This window comes from Phyllobates terribilis, unplaced genomic scaffold, assembly GCF_046119375.1.
Source record: "Phyllobates terribilis strain yellow unplaced genomic scaffold, ASM4611937v1 Scaffold_7__3_contigs__length_470593459, whole genome shotgun sequence".
In the NCBI taxonomy this organism is placed as follows: Eukaryota; Metazoa; Chordata; class Amphibia; order Anura; family Dendrobatidae; genus Phyllobates; species Phyllobates terribilis.
In genome coordinates this window covers 240,886,651-240,902,485 of record NW_027362767.1, presented here as the reverse complement: position 1 = coordinate 240,902,485, position 15,835 = coordinate 240,886,651, and the positions used below count along the sequence as shown (strand labels likewise).

The window sequence follows — 15,835 nt, the reverse complement described above, 5'->3', positions numbered from 1 at the left end:
GAATGAGATGCCCTTAACACAACTTGGGAGTAGGGATTAAAAAAATCTAAAATGGAATCTATTGAGAAGGCTGCGCCTCTGATCCTATGACGATGTAAGTTATTGTCTAACACTTTAACAAGCCTTTAATGGTGACTAAGGATATTAGCCAAGCCAGGCACACATGTTCGGGCAGATATTTTGGGGTACTTACTCCTCATCAGTGCATAACAGGGTTAACCTCTTAATGCAGCTTGGGAGGGGGACTAAAGACCCTGACCCTATAAACCACACAACCATCCAAACGCAGCTATTTTGGGGTGTTTACCCCTCATTAGTGCAGAACAAAGTTAGGCTGGCTGAATGAGAAGTCCTTAATACAACCAGGTAGGGAGACTAAAAAAAAATCTAATTTGAAGTCTATTCAGAAGATTGTGCCATATCTCTCATCCTATGACCCTATAACGAGCCTTGAAATGTGACTAAGGAAATTAGCCAAGCCAGGAAGCCATCTATAAGGAACTAAACATTTTGTTGTACTTACCCCTCATCAGTGCAGAACATCTTTTGGCTGGTTGAATAAGATGCCCATAACACAACCTGGGTTGAAATCTACTGAGAAGGCTGTACTATATCTCTAATCTTTTAAGTCACTGGTGGACACAGACAGAAGAGGGCCCCTGTGCAAGAACAATATATGGGCCCTATTGCAGTCCAAAAGCTCATCATAATGTAAACTTCCACCTGCTATGGGGGTGGAAGTGGGCCCCCCTACCTCTCAGGCCCCTGTGTGGCAGCACAAGTTGCACCGATGATATATCCGCCCCTGCTTTGACCTAATGAGCTTTGAAAGACAACTAAGGATATTAGCCAAGTCAGACACCCATCTGCAGACAGCTGTTTCGAGATGCCTACCCCTCATCAGTGAAAAACTGAGTTTGGCTGGCTAAAAGAGACCCTCTTGATATAGCTGGGGAGAAGAACTAATGACCCTGAGGATACAAGCCAGACACCCATCTACAGGCAGCTGTTTCTGGTCACTTATCTCTCATTAGTGCAGAACAAGGATTGGCTGGCTGAATAAGATGTCCTTAACACAATTTGTAAGGGAGACTAAAAAAAACCCTAATATAGATCTTTCACCCTTTGACCCTTTAGCAAACCTTGAAACAGAACTAGGAATATTAGCCAAGCCAGACACCCATGTACCGGCAGCTGTTTCTGGTGACTTACCCCTCATAGTGCAGAACAAGGTTTGGCTGGCTGAATGAGATGTCCTTAACATAATTTGGAAGGGGAGCTAAAAAAAACAACCTAATTTGGAACCTTTCACCCTTTGACCCTTTCACAAGCCTTGAAACATAACTAGGAATATTAGCCAAGCCAGACACCCATCTACAGCAGTTGTTTCTGATCACTTACCCCTCATCAGTGCAGAGCAGAGTTTGGCTGACTTAAAGAGACCTTCTTAATATTGCTTAAGAGGGAAAAATAATGACCCTAATCTTATGACCCTGAACTAAAGCCCTTATTGACCCTCGGGGTGTATATAATTGGAGGATGGATTAAAGTGACTTGATTCTGCCTTTCCCACTGGCGGAGCCGGAGACGCATGTCCCCCCTTTTGATTATGCAGATGTAGCAGAGCTTAGTGTGTCACTGCAGCTGAGCAGAATTGGTCATTTTGTTCTCTGCCAGCTCAGAATATCACTTTTTTTCTGCAATCCAGGTATTCTTGCTCACAGATACAAGTGCGGCAATGCTTTCTGTATCTGATATAACATTCCAATACGCTGCAGAGACATTTTTTTTTTTTTCAGCAATGTCCTTATAAGGATGGACCCCTTTAAGGGAGATGGTTGATAAAGGGGTGGAGAGAATGGATGATAGGGAGGGAGAGAGGGAGATGAGAGCCAGCTCTACAGTTTGCTGGCCTGGACTGTAGGGGATGAGAATGTTTTAAATAGCATGGAATATGTTCACACAGTCACACAGCTCTGCATCACCAGAGACGGGCAGCGTACCTCCCGGCAGACGAGGTTAATGCCCTACTGATCACCGCCAGGTAAGTGCCGCTTCCCCATGCACGATTTAAAGGGCAACACAAAATCCAAAATCTTATTTTACGGATTAAGTCAGATATGAATTTTAGTGGATTTTTCCCATTTTTTTCCATGTTGCAGCTCCAGGATGAGCGATGACAGCAGGAATGCTTCTGACTTGTTGCAGTTTGCTTCCTGACATTGTTTCGGTGAAGTTGTGCCAGGGTATATATTCTACTCCAGATGGTGAAGTTGTGCCAGGGTATATATTCTACTGTAGACGGTGAAGTTGTGCCAGGGTATATATTCTACTCTAGACGGTGAAGTTGTGCCAGGGTATATATTCTACTGTAGACGGTGAAGTTGTGCCAGGGTATATATTCTACTCCAGATGGTGAAGTTGTGCCAGGGTATATATTCTACTGTAGACGGTGACGTTGTGCCAGGGTATATATTCTACTCTAGATGGTGAAGTTGTGCCAGGGTATATATTCTACTCTAGACGGTGAAGTTGTGCCAGGGTATATATTCTACTGTAGACGGTGAAGTTGTGCCAGGGTATATATTCTACTGTAGACGGTGAAGTTGTGCCAGGGTATATATTCTACTCTAGACGGTGAAGTTGTGCCAGGGTATATATTCTACTCTAGATGGTGAAGTTGTGCCAGGGTATATATTCTACTCTAGATGGTGAAGTTGTGCCAGGGTATATATTCTACTCTAGATGGTGAAGTTGTGCCAGGGTATATATTCTACTCTAGATGGTGAAGTTGTGCCAGGGTATATATTCTACTCTAGACGGTGAAGTTGTGCCAGGGTATATATTCTACTCTAGATGGTGAAGTTGTGCCAGGGTATATATTCTACTCTAGACGGTGAAGTTGTGCCAGGGTATATATTCTACTCTAGACGGTGAAGTTGTGCCAGGGTATATATTCTACTGTAGACGGTGAAGTTGTGCCAGGGTATATATTCTACTCCAGATGGTGAAGTTGTGCCAGGGTATATATTCTACTCTAGATGGTGAAGTTGTGCCAGGGTATATATTCTACTCTAGATGGTGAAGTTGTGCCAGGGTATATATTCTACTCTAGACGGTGAAGTTGTGCCAGGGTATATATTCTACTCTAGACGGTGAAGTTGTGCCAGGGTATATATTCTACTCTAGACGGTGAAGTTGTGCCAGGGTATATATTCTACTCTAGACGGTGAAGTTGTGCCAGGGTATATATTCTACTCTAGACAGTGAAGTTGTGCCAGGGTATATACTCTAATCTAGATGGTGACATTGTGCCAGGGTATATATTCTACTCTAGATGGTGAAGGTTTGCCAGGGTATATAGTCTACTGTAGACGATGAAGTTGTGCCAGGGTATATAGTCTGCTGTAGACGGTGAAGTTGTGCCAGGGTATATATTCTACTCTAGATGGTGAAGGTTTGCCAGGGTATATAGTCTACTGTAGACGATGAAGTTGTGCCAGGGTATATATTCTACTCTAGATGGTGACATTGTGCCAGGGTATATATTCTACTCTAGATGGTGAAGTTGTGCCAGGGTATATAGTCTGCTGTAGACGATGAAGTTGTGCCAGGGTATATATTCTACTCTAGATGGTGAAGTTGTGCCAGGGTATATAGTCTACTGTAGACGATGAAGTTGTGCCAGGGTATATATTCTACTCTAGATGGTGAAGTTGTGCCAGGGTATATAGTCTGCTGTAGACGGTGACGTTGTGCCAGGGTATATATTCTACTCTAGACGGTGAAGTTGTGCCAGGGTATATATTCTACTCTAGACGGTGAAGTTGTGCCAGGGTATATATTCTACTCTAGACGGTGAAGTTGTGCCAGGGTATATATTCTACTCTAGACGGTGAAGTTGTGCCAGGGTATATAGTCTGCTGTAGACGGTGACGTTGTGCCAGGGTATATATTCTACTCTAGACGGTGAAGTTGTGCCAGGGTATATATTCTACTCTAGATGGTGAAGTTGTGCCAGGGTATATATTCTACTCCAGGTGGTGAAGTTGTGCCAGGGTATATATTCTATCCAGATGGTGAAGTTGTGCCAGGGTATATATTCTACTCTAGATGGTGACGTTGTGCCAGGGTATATATTCTACTCTAGACGGTGAAGTTGTGCCAGGGTATATATTCTACTCTAGATGGTGAAGTTGTGCCAGGGTATATATTCTACTCCAAGTGGTGAAGTTGTGCCAGGGTATATATTCTACTCCAGATGGTGAAGTTGTGCCAGGGTATATATTCTACTCTAGATGGTGACGTTGTGCCAGGGTATATATTCTACTCTAGACGGTGACGTTGTGCCAGGGTATAAATTCTACTCTAGACTGTGACGTTGTGCCAGGGTATATATTCTACTCTAGATGGTGAAGTTGTGCCAGGGTATATATTCTACTCCAGGTGGTGAAGTTGTGCCAGGGTATATATTCTACTCCAGATGGTGAAGTTGTGCCAGGGTATATATTCTACTCCAGATGGTGAAGTTGTGCCAGGGTATATATTCTACTCTAGATGGTGACGTTGTGCCAGGGTATATATTCTGCTCTAGACGGTGACGTTGTGCCAGGGTATATATTCTACTCTAGACTGTGACGTTGTGTCAGGGTATATATTCTACTCTAGACTGTGACGTTGTGCCAGGGTATATATTCTACTCTAGATGGTGAAGTTGTGCCAGGGTATATATTCTACTCCAGGTGGTGAAGTTGTGCCAGGGTATATATTCTACTCCAGATGGTGAAGTTGTGCCAGGGTATATATTCTACTCTAGATGGTGACGTTGTGCCAGGGTATATATTCTACTCTAGACGGTGACGTTGTGCCAGGGTATATATTCTACTCTAGACTGTGACGTTGTGCCAGGGTATATATTCTACTCTAGACCTATACCTGCTCTGGTACATGTCTCCAGCACCAGCCGGGGGTCTCTGAAGTTGGTGCAATGATTCTAAAGACTTATAGGAAGGATGGCAGGTGAATACTGGATGCCCAAGTTTTGCTCTCAGGTGGATATAGAACTTCAGCAGATGGATGTATCGAACATCAGTTACGTGATGCGTTTCGGGAATGGGGTGCACTCTGAAATGCCTGGTGCAGCTGAAATAAAAATAATGATGTTGAAGTTTTATGTCCACCTGAGGGCAAAAATTGAGTATTGAGGTCCCTTCCTGGCTATATTCACCTGCCGCTCCCCAGACATATCTATGTGAGTAGTTTTCCAGTGACTGTGGCACCCTGGGCTTTGCCAGGCTAAATAAGTCTCTGTGTCTTTACGCAATGGCACAAGGTGGGCAGCTGAATTTTGTGGTGTCTCCTGGAAAGTACAATTGATTAGATGTGTCCACAACCCCCATCGTCAATCAACCATGATGTCAGGGGTTGTAATCCATCCTAAAATCATCTGAAACCTTAAGTATCTTCATGCATCTTACAAAGCTTCCTTCTCCCTGTGTCTGACTATACAGGGGTCCAGGGAGCTGAGATTTGGGGGCTTATATGGCAGGGTCCCCACCCTAAAGGTCTCCTGGAATATCCTTTTCCTATAGATAGAAGATAGTCGCTCTGCCAGGACAAGAATAGGTTTCTCCACTGTTTTTTCTTACTTCTTAATGAACAACCTGACAAACAGAACACTATATCTCAGCTTCCAGGATCCCCATCACAGTAAGACAGATACAAAAAGGAATATCGGGGAGAAAAGCCCACGCTCCGGGATAAAACTGGAGTTATAGATCCCCAGAGAAGAAGGGATTCTTATATTTTAGAAGGGAGGAATGTTATAGCAGCGTATAGGTATATACTAATATATGGTATATACTACAGTACTGATACAGATAAGTATACGTATATATGATATATACTACAGTACTGATACAGATAAGTATACGTATATATGATATATACTGCAGTACAGATATCGATAGGTGTATACTAATATATGATATATACTACAGTGCAGATATAGATAGGTGTATACTAATATATGATATATACTACAGTGCAGATATAGATAGGTGTATACTAATATATGGTATATACTACAGTGCAGATATAGATAGGTGTATACTAATATATGGTATATACTACAGTGCAGATATAGATAGGTGTATACTAATATATGATATATACTACAGTACAGATATAGATAGGTGTATACTAATATATGGTATATACTACAGTGCAGATATAGATAGGTGTATACTAATATATGGTATATACTACAGTGCAGATATAGATAGGTGTATACTAATGTATGGGATATACTACAGTGCAGATATAGATAGGTGTATACTAATATATGATATATACTACAGTGCAGATATAGATAGGTGTATACTAATATATGGTATATACTACAGTGCAGATATAGATAGGTGTATACCAATATATGGTATATACTACAGTGCAGATATAGATAGGTATATACTAATATATGATATATACTACAGTACAGATATAGATAGGTGTATACTAATGTATGGGATATATTACAGTGTAGATATAGATAGGTATATAGTAATATATGGGATATATTACAGTGTAGATATAGATAGATATATACTAATATATTTTATATTCTACAGTGCAGATATAGATAGGTGTATACTAATATATGATATATACTACAGATAGATAGGCATACATTATATATTATATTTACCTTGAGAAACAGTTTTATTTCTCGCTTTCACCCCTGAACTATCTATGTATCTATCTCATATCTATCTATCTATCTATCTATTATAAAGTATACATATTTTTTATTAAACAGCTGGGTATATACCTTGAACAAACCCTCTTATTAACAAGTGATATAGCCATTAGTGGGGTAATTAAAATATAACCTTTATTAAGTCAAATATAAAATAAGCACAAAATATTAATTGAATAACACAAAACAAGAACATATAAAGCACGAGGTGCTCCTCTACCGACACAGTCAGATCCGGGTGGAAAATCAGCCAAGGATGTTGATCTCAGTGGCACCTATCCGATTCAATAGATTGTAAGGTGGGGTTCAACAGAATCCTACTCATCTCCATGCCACCCAATACCAAACCGGCACGATAATAACCGGGAATTTAGTCTTCACAACAATTAGTGTCAGTGTTAGTTATTTAAAACATAAAATGAAATTTATCAATTTCATTTATACTCATCCCCATAGGATTATACACACTTGCTAGATGGTATAAAACAGGGGTGTCAAACACGCGGCCCGCGGGCCGCATGCGGCCCCTCCGGCTGTTTCTTGCGGCCCGCAGGCACAGACCCCATAACGATCGCGGCTCTCTCCAGCCGCCGCCGACATCAGCGCTGTAGTGCAGTGTATTGCCGCGCAGAGACCGGCTCTCTGCACAGCAATACCAGTGTCAGCCGCCGGCCAATCAGAGGCCAGCAGCTGACATCTGCGCATGGCAGTGACGTCATACGCCGCTGCGCTGGGACGCAGATGTCAGCTGCTGGCCTCTGATAGGCCGGTGGCTGGCACTGGTATTGCTGTGCAGAGAGCCGGTCTCTGCGCGGCAATACATTGCACTACAGCGCTGATGTCGGCGGCTGCTGGAGAGAGCCGCGATCGTTACGGGGTCTGTGCCTGCGGACCACAGGTGCAGAAAGGACGCCGAGGGAATGGAGGACAGGTGAGAATCTTTTTTTTTTATCTGTCATGTGAAATATAGCACACAGGACCTGTGCTCAGTATGGGGGGGGCACTGTGCGCAGTATGGGGGGGACGGGGACCCTGAGCACAGTATGGGGGACGGGGACCCTGTGCGCAGTATGGGGGGACGGGGACCCTGAGCGCTGTATGGGGGACGGGGACCCTGAGCGCAGTATGGGGGGAAGTGGACCCTGTGCGCAGTATGGGGGGAAGGGAACCCTGTGCGCAGTATGGGGGGATGGGGACCCTGTGCGCAGTATGGGGGACGGGGACCCTGAGCGCTGTATGGGGGACAGGGACCCTGTGCGCAGTATGGGGGGGCGGGGACCCTGTGCGCAGTATGGGGGGACGGGGACCCTGTGAGCATTATTGGGGGGACAGGGACCCTGTGCGCAGTATTGGGGGGACGGGGACCATGTGCGCAGTATTGGGGGGACAGGGACCCTGTGCGCAGTATTGGGGGACGGGGACCCTGTGCGCAGTATGTGGGGCGGACCTGGATGGGGGACATGTTTGCAACATGGGGACCTGGATGGGGGACATGTCTGCAAGATAAGGACCAGAATGGGGGACCATGTCTGCAATATGGGGGACCATGTCTGCAATATGGGGGACCTGGATGGGAGACCATGTCTGCAATATGGGGGATTTGGATGGGAGACCATGTCTGCAAGATGAGGAGCAGTTCAAAAGGTGTATAGAAAATAAAATGGTATCACTAAAAATGTCACTTTGTCATGCAAATAATGCGGCCCCCCAAATTAAATGTTTTTCCGTGTGCGGCCCATATGCTCAGCTGAGTTTGAGACCCCTGGTATAAAATAACTAAATTACCTTATTAGAAAAAAAGGGAAAGTTCTCGCCCAAATCTCCAGAGGTAAGAAAGATTCCACGTAGTTCCTCCTAGTACAGTGGACAAGGAGCCTCACTATTCATGCCCTTCGCTTATCCATGTCGGAGGTACTGTATCCAGATTATCTCCCAACGCGTTTCCTCTTATTGACTCATCAGGGGAGCTGCTGGTGACGGCAGGGATCTCTCCAGTCACTGCTAAATCCGCATATAACCTGGGTTCTATATCCTGACACATGACACGTAGCCAGGCGCTAGCGACGCGTACTGTGGCGGTTCACAGCTGGAGCGTGCGTTTCACCGCCCAGATGTGACTTCAGGAGCTCCGGATATGACGCGACCGTGAATTTGAGTGTGGCACATACAAAAGGGAGAGGGGACTTAACATATACGGCAGAATATAGGGATCCAATAACCGCAACTTTGTTGTAAGGACACCTGAGTATAGCAGTAAAAGGAGAGATCACTGCTGTCACCAGCAGCACCACTGATGAATCAGTAAGGGGAAACGCGTTGGGAAATAATCTGGATACCGGACCTCCGACCTGGAAATCTATGGGATCACTTATCTTATCTTAAGTTTTAGTAGTTGTCGGTTTTTCCGATATAGTTACACAGAGTTAAAGTCGATCCATCAGCTACCCTGGCAGCTCTGTAAATCCTTGTATTCAGGATTAAATAATTCTGGCATTCTGGCACATTTTTTCTTATAATGTCACGCAAGGTGTAGGAAAGACTAAGTGCAACACGAAGTGAAGGGGGAAAAGGGGGCCCAGGCTCTAGGGAAAGGGGGGAGTGGAGACCTCCTAGGCTGATCTAATATCACCCTGACTCCACTAACATCCCTATATTAGCTCTTCACCAATCACCGCACGTGAACCTCGCCCCGTCTTTCCCTGGCGTATGGCCCTGGCTAGGGAAGGGAGGGGGATGAGCGCTAGTCGATTTCCGCTGACCACTACAGACAACAAGGGGGAACAAACAAGGGAAGATAGCTTAGCTTTAGTTGACTTCAGAGAGATGAACATCCATCCTCAAAGCTCCAGAGAGGAAGAAGTAATGTACTTGCTCCGAGCCTTCACAAGGGGTAATGTGAGTATCGCCGGCACCTCCCTCAAGCAGACAGCAGGTATTTATACACCCAGGCCAGGGTGTTAATTAGCCAGAGGAAGGTAGCCGCTGGGTCCTAGAGAGACAGCCTTTAAGAAAGCGTCTGTAATGCCAAACGTAGAGATCTCCTGCAACCAACTGCAGGGCGACTGTCTGTCACTTCTGACACACCCGTGCCATATAATTCTCAATTATTCTTTCCCACAGTTTTTCCTCCTGAGAAATTATGAATAAATTGACAACTGTGTATTATCATTTGTGGGTGTGTCCCTGCATAGTCTGACACCGACAGCACTGATTGGACAATATCAGATTCTGTAGGGATACACCCTCAACTAGTAACACCCATTTGTCAATTTATTCCAAATTTTCCAGGAGGAATAGTAGAAGGAAATATCACAGCACAGTTATGAGAACAGATTCTATTCTGTATTGTATCCGGGAGGGTGTCCAATTTGAGACCTTCATGAATTAGCTAAAAAAGGAGGGTGGCTACAAGAAGGTCCTTATTTTGTGTACTATTAGTAAAAATATACTTGCCACTTAGAGAGGATCTGACCAGTCCTCAGCCTCTGCCTTTCCAACCTGTCACTACTTATTACGGTGCAATGTAATAGCGAGCAGTGTAACCATTAATTACTCATTATTTCTGCCCATAGCTTACATAATTATAGACAAGCTCCTTGAGTGACTGAAGACGAGTGTCTACAGCTTTCCTTTCTACAATATAGCCAGGATGACCTACATACATAGAGATCAGTGCCAGATTCGCCTCTGCTACATCTCTGCTTATGGTTCCAGGCGGGGTGTCAGTTCATGTAGTGCATTGTATTTGCAACTACAGTACTCACTTTAGTTGATAATGATTCTCGATTTGAGATAATTAAAGGGGTTGTCCAGGTTTAGGAAAATGACTGCTTCGTCCCCAAAACAGCACCACTCCTGTCTGCAGGTTGTGTGTGGTATTGCAGCTTAGTCCTATTTACTTTTAATAAAGCTGACTTTCAGTTACTACACTCATGGACAGGTATGGGGAGAAAGCAGCCATGTTTTTCTAATCATGTACAACCCCTTTAAGGGAAATCAAAAGATAATTATTGATTGCCTGTTCATTAGTTTATGGAAGGGAAAGTAAAGAACATCTTTTTTGTCCTGTGAAATATTAACCCTTTTCAGAATGATGATTAGCTGATCAGCCTATGTCCATATTTTAACTGTGGCCAGATGGGTATTTTTCCTGAGAAAACCCAAGCAAAAAAACAAAATGAGCATATACCCTGTTGTAAGTAAATAAGTAAATAGTAATAGTAAATGTAAGTAACATAGGGGACATAGTTAACACTATTTTGATAAAAAAAAAACCTTAAAAGCCATCCCACCGCGACAAGGTGACCCAATCGAGATGGTCCTATCCTGTCTCTAGTATTAAAACCTTAGCTTGTGTCAGACGACCTCAATGTGAATGAGGGCAGAGCAGGACCCAGGCCCGATTGTTGGGATATTTTCATGCAGCAGCCATTACAGGGGAAATGTAGTATTACATGGTAGCGATTCAGATAATTACAAAGACTGATGGAGTCTACTGATACGGTACAACTCTCCATTTTGATTTATACAGGGAGATCCTGAGTGAAGGAGTCCCCGCTATGATGTCCATATGCTATAATAGAGCAAACTGACAGGAGTTGTCTGCATGATGATTTTATAAAAATGCATACTTGCTAACTGTCCCAGGGATCCCCAGGACTCCTAGGACAAATTTCTAAATCCCTCCCCTAAAACTGGCTCCAGAGGATGTCTCACCTTTCATGGGAATGCCCCCAGACCATAGTGGAACATCCACTTTTGGGTGGGGTTTGCATAAACCCCACCCTATTTTTGGCCCAGGAGCCTCAGAAATTTCTGTGATAGTTGGCAAGTATGAAAGTGTATGAACTAAGGTAGTCTGGTAAAAAAATGATGCTGAACTGTCTACCGGGGAGCCATCATTTAACAATTCTTAGATTAGTGGAACGAGTGAAAGGGATTATTTATACAGAGGATCTTTCGCGAGGTCAAAAATGGCCAGTTTTTGCTCTTATTTTATTCCCTCTGCTCCCCTGAGTATTCTGTTTTTTTGTTCTTTGGAAATCAGCCATATGGTCCCAGAGATATAGGCCTTTTTATTTAGTGCTAATTTTTATGGTCTTTACAGGGAGCCTGGCTCACAGGATCCTCAGGGGCGTGTCTTTGGGCTGCTCTGCATTATTACCCTGTGAGCCATGCCCACTTGTAAAGACCACAAAAATTAGCACCAAATAAAAATGACGATATCTCTGAAACCGTATGACGGATTTGAAAAAAAAAAAAAAAAATCCCCAGAATACTCAAGGGAACAGTGGGAATACAATAAGAGCAAAAACTGGCAATTTGTGACCTGGTGACAACTCCTCTTTAAATGGCGGTGGGAATACATTTAGAAAGGTCTCTTCTTGTCACGGTTGTGTCAGGTGTGATAGACGGTCGCTCTGGATCCGGCTGTAGAAGGTCGCTGCACTTGGCATTGCAGAAGCCTTCTTGATCATCTCATCTCTGTAGTATAGTTATATTCTTCTCCCTTTAGGACCCAGCAGCGACCTCCACCTTCTGCTGCTGATTGACACACCCTTGCTTGGTAGTTAAAAACTCAGTTTCTCCAGAGAGTCGTCAGTGATAGTTCTATGTACCTCTGTGCAGGCTTGGAGTACTGGCAGTTGGCTAGTCTCGTCTTTGGTGACCTTGAAGGACAGTTGGCGTTATCTCTCTGGTGTCTGCTCAAGCTAAGTGTATCCCGTTTGTTTACCTAGTTGTCTTTAGTTTGTAGTGGGGCTTGACTAGTGCTCACCAAGACCTCTCCCTATCTAGGGCCTAGCTCTAGGGACACTCAGGGTTTAGGTTCCTGCTCGGCGGTAGGTGCAAAACCTATATAGGGATGGTAGGGTAAGCAGGATTATATTAGATCTGCCTAGGGGTCTCCACTCCCCCTTTCCCTAGTTGTTGGGCTTCCTTCCTCCTCTTCCCGTTGTTGTACACTTATTCCTTCCCTCACCTTGCGTGACACTTCTACTCAACACACTTTGAGAGGTCTTCGAACAGTGGCTCTACAGATATTGCAAGAATAGACTTCCAAGCCTGGGAGTTGTAGTGTAGAAACGGATGGAGATCCACACGAAGGAAACCACGACCTTTGATAAGCCGATGGACGTGAAGTTCAGATGGACTTGTACCACTCTCCGGCAACTGAATAGAACTACAATATACAAAATTCACTGATTTTTTTTGCGATTTCTTAGGAGCTAAATTGGTAGTTAGACCCTGTCATGAATAATCCTGACCAGGCCACTGAAGGCCCCTTGATGGTGCAGGACATACGGTATTTTCCCTCTTTCCCACCTATAATCCAGCCCTGGTTGCTCGCAGTCTATTAGCGAACATGAACTCCAGCGGCTGCCCTTCTGTAGCGGCTGGTTCATCCGCCATGAGAAAATCACATACACTTTGCAGCAGGAGATTTAATTTTTCCAGATGCTCTTGTTCCTGTCAAAATGGTGTTTTAATAGTTTGAAATATTAATAACCATTTAGCAAAACGCGAGATGTCCTGCTCGTTACATAACCAGACTAAGTGTGTCCCAATTAGTGGTTCTTCATCCTTGGCCCAGGAATAGTTTCTGGTAAGATTCCTCTTTGGTTAGACATGAATGTATGAGGTTAGCCCAGGAGCCTAAAAAATGTCTTGCACTTTTACTTTATGTACTTATGTTGCATTTTATGAATTATGCCTTACCTTTGCAATCTTATCTTATAATTAAATGGTGGTATACAGTATGTCTTATGTTTGTGCATCAGGCTGGGCCACATTGGGGCCACTTTATCACTTTAAGGAGCTTCTCCAAAACCCTCCTCAAAAACAGTTGGAAGACTCTTTCTAAAGCAGGGATGTCAAACTCAGAATACACAGACGGACAAAATTAAAAGCTTGGACAAAGTCGAGGACCAAGCTCCAGACAGTATAATGGCCCCACATAGTCCTCCATACAGTATAATGGGCTCCACATAGTCCTCCATACAGTATAATGGCCCCACATAGTCCTCCATACAGTATAATGGGCCCCACATAGTCATCCATACAGTATAATGGCCCCACACAGTGCTCCATACAGTATAATGGGCCCCACATAGTCCTCCATACAGAATAATGGGCCCCACATAATCCTCCATACAGAATAATGGGCCACACATAGTCCTCCATACAGTATAATGGCCCCACATAGTCCTCCATACAGTATAATGGCTCCATATAATCCTCCATACAGTATAATGGGCCCCACATAGTCCTCCATACAGTATAATGCTCCCCACATAATCCTCCATACAGTATAATGGTCCCACATAGTCCTCCATACAGTATAATGGTCCCACATAGTCCTCCATACAGTATAATGGCTCCATATAATCCTCCATGCAGTATAATGGGCCCCACATAGTCCTCCATACAGTATAATGCTCCCCACATAATCCTCCATACAGTATAATGGTCCCACATAGTCCTCCATACAGTATAATGGCCCCACATAGTCCTCCATACAGTATAATGGACCCCACATAGTCCTCCATACAGTATAATGGCCCCACATAGTCCTCCATACAGTATAATGGCCCCACATAGTCCTCCATACAGTATAATGGCCCCACATAATCCTCCATACAGTATAATGGTCCCACATAGTCCTCCATACAGTATAATGGCCCCACATAGTCCTCCATACAGAATAATGGCCCCACATAGTCCTCCATACATAATGATGGGCCCCACATAGTCCTCCATACAGAACAATGGGCCCCACATAGTCCTCTATACAGTATAATGGCCCCACATAGTCCTCCATACAGTATAATGGCCCCACATAGTCCTCCATACATAATGATGGGCCCCACATAGTCCTCCATACAGAACAATGGGCCCCACATAGTCCTCTATACAGTATAATGGCCCCACATAGTCCTCCATACATAATGATGGGCCCCACATAGTCCTCCATACAGAACAATGGGCCCCACATAGTCCTCCATACAGTATAATGGGCCCCACATAGTCCTCCATATAGTATAATGGTCCCACATAGTCCTCCATACAGAATAATGGCCCCACATAGTCCTCCATACAGTATAATGGCCACCACATAGTCCTCCATACAGAACAATGGGCCCCACATAGTCCTCCATACAGTATAATGCTCCCCACATAATCCTCCATACAGTATAATGGTCCCACATAGTCCTCCATACAGTATAATGGGCCCCACATAGTCCTCCATACAGTATAATGGTCCCACATAGTCCTCCATACAGTATAATGGCCCCACATAGTCCTCCATACAGTATGATGGGCCCCACATAGTCCTCCATACAGAACAATGGGCCCCACATAGTCCTCCATACAGTATAATGGACCCCACATAGTCCTCCATATAGTATAATGGTCCCACATAGTCCTCCAGTATAATGGGCCCCACATAGTCCTTCATACAGAATAACGGCCCGACTGGCATCGCAGGCTAAATATTCTCACCCTGCGGGCCAGAGTTTGACATATGTGTTCTAAGGCAAATCCATTTTGTTGTTGCAATGAGGAGTTTTTTTTAGATTTTTTTTTACCCTAACAAGTACATGTCACTTCCTTTGAAGTGTATCCTTATGGAATCTGCTACAAATTAGGCACTGGCCAATCAAAAGGCTGCAAAAAGCCTATAAAGGTATTATAGACACTATAAGAAACAGGAGGTTTAGCCAAAAAATGAGTTGGCCTATGCCAGGAAGTTGGCTTCTCTGATGTGGAGACAATGGGACCATTTATATGGAGGAGCCTAAGATGGTGAAATAAGTCTGAGCCAGGAGCTCTGGGTTTGAGGCTGAGACTGACACAGCGGCTTGCACTGAGTGGACTGGAAGTCTTGTCTAGAGCTTCGAGCGGTAGACACGAAAAGTTAGTAGTAGGGGCTGATAGGGACCCCTTTTGCCAAAAAAAGAGCAGATTGACCAGGAGGATTAATTTAGTGGTTGCAGTTGCACCCCAGCCATGAAGACTTCCTAAAAGGCCACTTTAACCCACATGAGAAGACCAATAGTTGGTGGCCCTCGTGCTGGT

At 44.1% G+C, this 15,835-nt stretch overlaps 1 protein-coding gene across 1 annotated transcript in view; it reads left to right on the top strand.

The window, feature by feature from the left end:
• The first annotated feature begins 1,847 nt into the window (after positions 1 to 1,847).
• The window catches only part of PNCK (pregnancy up-regulated nonubiquitous CaM kinase), an 82,591-nt gene continuing 68,603 nt past the window's right edge, over positions 1,848 to 15,835 (top strand). Inside the window, exon 1 of the mRNA XM_073639940.1 lies at positions 1,848 to 2,044. The gene's annotated coding sequence lies outside the window, so the exon portion shown is untranslated. The remainder of the gene's footprint in view (positions 2,045 to 15,835) is intronic.